This window comes from Mastomys coucha, chromosome X (genome assembly GCF_008632895.1).
Source record: "Mastomys coucha isolate ucsf_1 chromosome X, UCSF_Mcou_1, whole genome shotgun sequence".
Classification (NCBI taxonomy): domain Eukaryota; kingdom Metazoa; phylum Chordata; class Mammalia; order Rodentia; family Muridae; genus Mastomys; species Mastomys coucha.
The window spans coordinates 11,209,894-11,216,960 of NC_045030.1; the positions used below are offsets into that span (position 1 = coordinate 11,209,894).

A 7,067-nucleotide genomic window follows, 5' to 3' on the forward strand; every position below is an offset into this window, starting at 1 on the left:
AATATATCTCGCTAGATCCTGGCTTACCTTGGACACAAATGCTGATCCAATGTCTGGCCCTATCATATATGGTAATCCATACCTGGGTAGGATATCTTCCAGTAACTTCTTAGCCACTACATTTGCAGTCTCAGTCTTTGTTGGAAAAGCTTCTGTCCATCTGGAGAAGATGTTTACGAACATTAATAAGTACCTGTAGCCATACTTTCCCAGTTTGATCTCTGTAAAATCAACTTCCCAGTAGGCCTTAGTCTCTTACCTCATAACCAGGATGTTCTGCAGTGTTGTGGGTGTTGGACAATTGATAAGTTTTGCAGCTTGACACTATATCTTCGATAGTATACTGCATGTTTCTGAAAGTCACTTTAGATTGTCTCACTGCATCTGCCATTCATTTCACTCCCATGTGAGTGACTATGGATTTTCCTAAGGATAGATCTTGCCAGGGAGGTAGGTAATATTAGCTTACCTTCAGCTGTCTGTCACCAGCCCTTTGAACATCAGCTCATGCGCTGATTTTTGGCCCATTTGATTTCTTCTTCCGTGTAGGCTGGGCATTCTGGTAGGTTTGGGTTGGGTGGTTCCGGTAGAGTTGCAGCTAATTCGGAGGTGGCTGTTTCTTTTAAGGCTACCTCTTTGGCAGCTCTGACAGCCAAGTTGTTAGATCTGGCCACTGCCATTGTTCCTTTCTGATGGCCTGGACAGTGTATGATTGCCACTCTCTTTGGCAACCATAGGGCTTCAAGTAATTGTAGGATTTCATCTTTGTTTTTGATATTTTGTCCTTCTGCAGTTAGGAGTCTTCTCTCCTGGTATATGGCTCCATTTAAGTGGGCAGTTGCAAATACATACTGACTATCCATGTAGATGTTGACGGTCAGCCCTTTTCCCATGATAAGGGCCTGGGATAGTGCTATCAGTTCAGCTCTTTGAGCTGAGGTACCTGGGGGGGGGTGTACAGACTGAGCCCAAATTACCTCTGTTTCTGTGGTCACTGCAGCTCTTGCCTTCCTCTGTCCCTCTCAAATGAAACTGCTTCCATCTGTAAATCAAGTCCGCTCTGCTCCCGGCAAAGGTGAGTCTTTTAGGTCCAGTTAGGTGCTGTATGCTTGTGCCAGAATTTCACTGCATTGGTGGAGTGGCTGATCCAGGTCTGGGTCAGGGAGGAGGGTCACAGGATTTAAGGAAGCAGGCAGCTGGAAAGTAACTTAGCCAGGATTGATTAGTAGGGTCTGATAGTGAGTCATGCGTGTATTACTGAGCCACCTGTCTGGTGGCTGTTTAAGTACTCCTTCAATTGCATTGGGGGGGGGGGTAGTCACAGTTAAATTTTGTCCCAAAGTTAGTCTATCTGCATCTTTGACCAGTAATGCTCTAGCTGCAATAATGTGGAGGCAAGGTGGCCATCCTGCTGCCACTGGGTCTAATTTTTTGACAGATAGGCCACAGGCCGTTTCCATGGTCCCAGGGTTTGAGTCAAGACCCTTTTGGCTATTCTGTTTCTTTCATTGACGTGTAGGTGAAATGGTTTTGTGATGTCTGGGAACCTCAAAGCGGGAGCTGACAGTAGAGCCTGTATTATTTTATCGAAGGCCTTTTAATGATCCTGAGTCCAAGCAAAGTCTTTGGTCTCTCTGGTGGCCTCATATAAAGGTTTGCCTATTTCAGCAAAACCCAGAATCCATAATCTACAAAAGCCTGCGGACCCCAAAAACTCTCTTACCCATCTTGGGCTCTGGGGAGAGGGGGTGGGTATGCCGAGGACAGTCTCCTTTCTTGATGTGGAAAGCCTCCATTGGCCTTCTTTTAAAATGTAGACGAGATAGGTAACTTCAGTCTTACAAAGCTGTGCCTTTTTGGCCAACGCCCAATATCCCATGTCCCCCAGAGCCTGCAGGAGATTCTGGATCCCTTTTTTGCATCCTTCTTCAGTTTTTGCTACAACAAGAAGGCCATCTACATACTGAACAAGAGTTATATCTGGATTATTAACTCTGTACTCACCCAGGTCCTCATGCAGAGCTTCATCAAAAATAGTGAGGGAGTTCTTGTAACCTTGAGGCAGGTGAGTCCAGGTGAGATGTCCATTAATACCTTTTTCAGGATCGTGCCAATCAAAGGCAAAGTACTTCTGGCTTTTGGGAGCCAGAGGTAAGCTGAAGAAAGCATTCTTTAAATTCAAGACAGAATACCATTTCCAATTTGGAGGTAGAGAGCTCAGCAGGGTATAAGGATTAGGCTAGGTGGGAAGTATGTACATTACTTTGTGGTTAACTTCTTACAGATCTTGGATAGGGCGGTAGACATTGGACTTTGGCTTTTACACAGGCAATAAAGGGGTGTTCCAGACTGAATGGCATGACCTGAGGACTCCCACGGCCAACAGTTTCTGTATATGAGGAGTAATCCCCTTCCATGCTTCCTGGGACATGGAATAGTGGCAGACTCGCACTGGATCTGCCCCTGGCTTGAGCTCTACAAATACAGGGGGTCGATGTTTTGCTAGTTCCATCCCTCCAGTCTCTGCCCATGCCTGAGGAAATTTTGCCATCCAGACAACTAGGTATTGGTCAGGGCTGGTTGGTGATTTATATAGTCTATACTCAGTCTCAGAGACCAAGTTAAGCATCAGCACCTGGATTGGATTTCTGCTTCAGTTCATCAGCTGGACCTTCCTGGGTTAAAATAGATCTGGGCTCTCATTTTGGTTAATAAATCTCTCCCCCAACAAGAGGTATGGGCATTCAGGAATCACTATAAGGGAGTGGGACATTCGTCCAGTCCCCAGGTCTACTGTCCTTTGGGTAGTCCATGCATATTGTTTGGTGCCTATAGCTCCCTGGACCCAGGAGGGTTTTTTTTGGGGGGGGGTTAGAGATCAGTTGTTTATTTCATTAGATATTTTCTTTATTTATATTTCAAATGTTCTCCCCTTTCCTGGTTTCCCCTCTGAAAAAAAAATGCCCTATTGCCTCCCTCCTCCCCCTGTTCACCAACCTACCCTCTCCCACTTTCTGGCCCCGGCATTCCCCTACACTGGGACATAGAGCCTTCACAGGGCCAAGGGCCTCTCTTCTCATTGATGACTGACTAGGCCATCCTCTGCTATACATATGCTGCTGGAGCCATGAGTCCCACCATGTGTACTCTTTGGTTGGTGGTTTAGTCCCTGGGAGCTCTGAGGGTACTAGGTAGTTCATATTGTTGTTCATCTTAAGGGGCTGCAAACCCTTCAGCTCCTTGGGTCCTTTCTCTAGCTCCTTCATTGGGAACCCTGTGGTTGTGAGCCTCCACTTCTGTATTAATTGTGCACTGGCAGAGCCTGTGAGGAGACAGCAATATTAGACTCCTGTCAGCCAGCACTTGCTGGCATCCATAATAGTGTCTGGGTTTGGTGATTGTATATGGGAAGGATTCCCAGGTGGGGCAGTCTCTGGGTTGTCCTTCCTTCAGTCTCTGCTCCACACTTTGTCTCTGCAACTCCTTCCATGGGTATTTTGTTCCCCCTTCTAAGAAGGACCGAAGTATCCACACTTTGGTATTCCTTCTTGAGTTTCTTGTGGTTTGTGGATTGTACTTTGTGTATTTCGAACTACTGGGCTAATATCCACTTATCAGTGAGTGCATACCATGTGTGTTCTTTTGTGATTGGGTTACCTCACTAACTATGATATTCTCCAGATCCATTCATTTCATAAATTCATTGTTTTTAATAGCTGAGTAGTACTCCATTGTGTAAATGTACCACATTTTCTGTATCCATTCTCTGTTGAGGTACATCTGGGTTCTTTTCAGCTTCTGGCTATTATAAATAAGGCTGCTGTGAACAGTGGAGCATGTGTCCTTATTACATGGTAGAGTATATTCTTGGTATATGCCCAGGAGTGGTATTGTTGGGTCCTCAGGTAGTAATATGTCCAATTTTCTGAGGAACCGCCAAACCGATTTCCAGAGTGGTTCTACCAACCTGGAATCATAAAAGCAATGGAGGAGTGTTCCTCTTTCTTCCCATCCTCACCAGCATCTGCTATCACCTGAGTTTTTGATCCTAGCCATTCTGACAGGTGTGAGGTGGAATCTCAGGGTTGTTTTGACTTGCAATTCCCTGATGACTAAGGATGTTGAACATTTCTTTAGGTGCTTCTCAGCCATTTGGTATTCCTCTGTTGAGAATTCTTTGTTTAGCTCTGTAACCCATTTTTTTTTTTAAATAGGGTTATTGGGTTCTCTGGAGTCTAACTTCTTGAGTTCTTTGTATATATTGGATATTAGCCCTCTATCAGATATAGGGCTGGTAAAGATCTTTTCCCAATCTGTTGGTTGCTGTTTTGTCCTATTGACAGTGTCCTTTGCCTTACAGAAGCTTTGCAATTTTATGAGGTTCCATTTGTCATTTCTTGATCTTAGAGCATAAGGTATTGGTGTTCTGTTCAGGAAATTTTCCCCTGTGCCCATGGGCTTGAGGCTCTTCCCGACTTTCTTTTCTATTAGTTTCAGTATATCTTGTTTTATATGGAGGTCCTTGGTCCACTTGGACTTGAACTTTTAACAAGGAGATAAGAATGGATCGATTTGCATTCTTCTACATGCTAACTGCCAGCTGAGCCAGCACCATTTGTTGAAAATGCTGTCTTTTTTCCACTGGATGGTTTTAGCTCCTTTGTTAAAAGATCAAGTTACCATAGGTATGTGGGTTCATTTCTGGGCCTTCAATTCTATTCCACTGATTTACCTCCCATCACTGTACCAATACCATACAGTTGTTATCACAATTGCTCTGTAGTACAGCTTGAGGTCAGGGATGGTGATTCCCCCAGAAGTTCTTTTATTATTGAGAATAGTTTTCGCTATCCTAAGTTTTTTGTTACTGCAGATGAATTTGCAAATTGCTCTTTCCAACTCTGTGAAGAATTGAGTTTGAATTTTGATGAGGATTGCATTGAATCTGCAGATTGCTTTTGGCAAGATGGCCATTTTTACTATATTAATCCTGCCTATCCACGAGCATGGGAGATCTTTCCATCTTCTGAGATCTTTGATTTCTTTCTTCAGATGCTTGAAATTCTTGTCATACAGATCTTTTACTTGCTTAGTTAGAGTCACACCAAGGTATATTATTTGTGACTATTGTGAAAGGTGTTGTTTCCCTAATTTCTTTCTCAGCCTGTTTATCCTTTGTGTAGAGGAAGGCCACTTATTTGTGAGTTAATTTTATATCCAGCTACTTTGCTGAAGTTGTTTATCAGGTTTAGGAGTTCTCAGGTAGAATTTTTGGGGTCACTTAAGTGTACTATCATATCATCTGCAAATAGTGTTAATTTGATTTCTTCTTTTCCAATGCATATCCCTTTGATCTTTTGTTTTCTAATTGCTCTGGCTAGGACTTCAAATACAATATTGAATAGGTAGGGAGAGAGTGGGCAGCCTTGTCTAGTCCCTGATTTTAGTGGGATTACTTCAAGTTTCTGTCCATTTAGTTTGATGTTGGCTACTGGTTGGATGTATATTGCTTTTACTATGTGTAGGCATAGGCCTTGAATTCCTGATCTTTTCAAGACTTTTATCTTGAAGGGGAGTATTGGATTTTGTCAAATATTTTCTCAGCATCTAATGAAATGATCTTATGTTTTTTTTTTTCTTTGAGTTTGTTTATATAGTGGACTATGCTGATGGATTTTGTATATTGAACCATCCCTGCATTCCTTGGATGAAGCCTACTTGATCATGATAGATGATTGTTTTGATGTGTTCTTGAGGATCCAGGATTTTTTACTAGATAATGGCCCATTAGCCTTTTCAATCACCAAATGTTGGGCTCCAGTGTCCACCAGGAAGTCCAGAGGCTTCCCCCCAACTCTGAAGATTACCCTGGTTTCGGGGAGGGGATCTGAGCCCCTCAGTATTCTTCCTAGGTGACCATGACTTTGCTTTTCAGCTTTTTCTTTGGGCACTTTCTAGCCCAGTGTCCTTCTTTACAATAGGCACATTGATTCTTACCCATGGGTGGTTGACAGCTCTCTCTGGGTTCTGGCTGGAGGCTTTCTTTTGGTTCTCTCCCTTCTGCAATGTTTTGGAGCTGGTGCCTCCTCTCTTTTTGATCTGAACTGCCATGGGCTACCAAGATGTTTGCCCTATCTTTGCTTAATATCTTCCCTGCCTTAGTCTTTTTCTCATCTTTAGTTATGTATCTCATCTTCATGTTATGGTACCTTTTCTCCACCATTCCCACTAAATCTCTCAATCTTTCCTCCTAATCTCTCTAGTTTCTGCAGCTTTCTTCTTATGTCAGGTGACAATTGGTTTATGAATGCCAGTGCCACCATGTTTCTGTTTGACAGATCTTCAGGATCTAAGTGTGTATAAAGGTGGAAAGCATCCACAATCCTCTCTTGAAACTCTGCATTATCTCTCTGCCTGAAATCATATACTTTAGTCAAATTTGTAGGTTGCTTAGCAGCCGCCCTGAGACCCTCCTTCTGAGAGGGCAAATAGACTCAGAGACGTTCCTTACCTTCCCCTGTGTTATAATTCCAAGCTGGTTTCCTGAGAGGGAATCCTTCGTCTATATCGGTTGGGTTTTGGGTTGGCATTGGCGCCCAGAACGTTCTTCCGGGCCTCCAGGATGATGCATTCCCTCTCCTCTGTGGTAAAGAGAATCTATAACAATTGCTGACAATTGTCCTAAATGGGTTGATGGGTAAAAAGAATGATGTCTAAAAAAACCAATGAGCTCTTAGGGTTTCAGAGAATTTGGCATGTTCTCTCCTCCAGTTGTAAAGGCCATTCATGGTGAAGGGTCAGTAGTCATGTTCTTGATTACTTTGGTCATCTACTGGTCCCATTGTCTCAGGGGTAAGGCAGTGGAATCTGCCTCTGGTGCTTCAGCCTGAGGAGGTGCCACAGCATGTCTGCTTCTGGTCCTCTGGGCCGGGCCCCTCTCTATTTCTGATGTGGATACTATCAGAACCTGGGGTGCCCTTTCTGCTGAATACATGGGTGGGAATACAGCGGGTTCAGGGACCACCAGCTCTGCTGGAGGAATCCCTTGGAGTACACCTGTATAAATG

General features: G+C 43.7%; 1 pseudogene; it reads right to left on the reverse strand.

Annotated features, from left to right (window-relative positions):
- Window positions 1–500: 500 nt before the first annotated feature.
- On the reverse strand, window positions 501–6,590 carry LOC116091087 (annotated as a pseudogene).
- Between the last annotated feature and the right edge of the window lie 477 nt (window positions 6,591–7,067).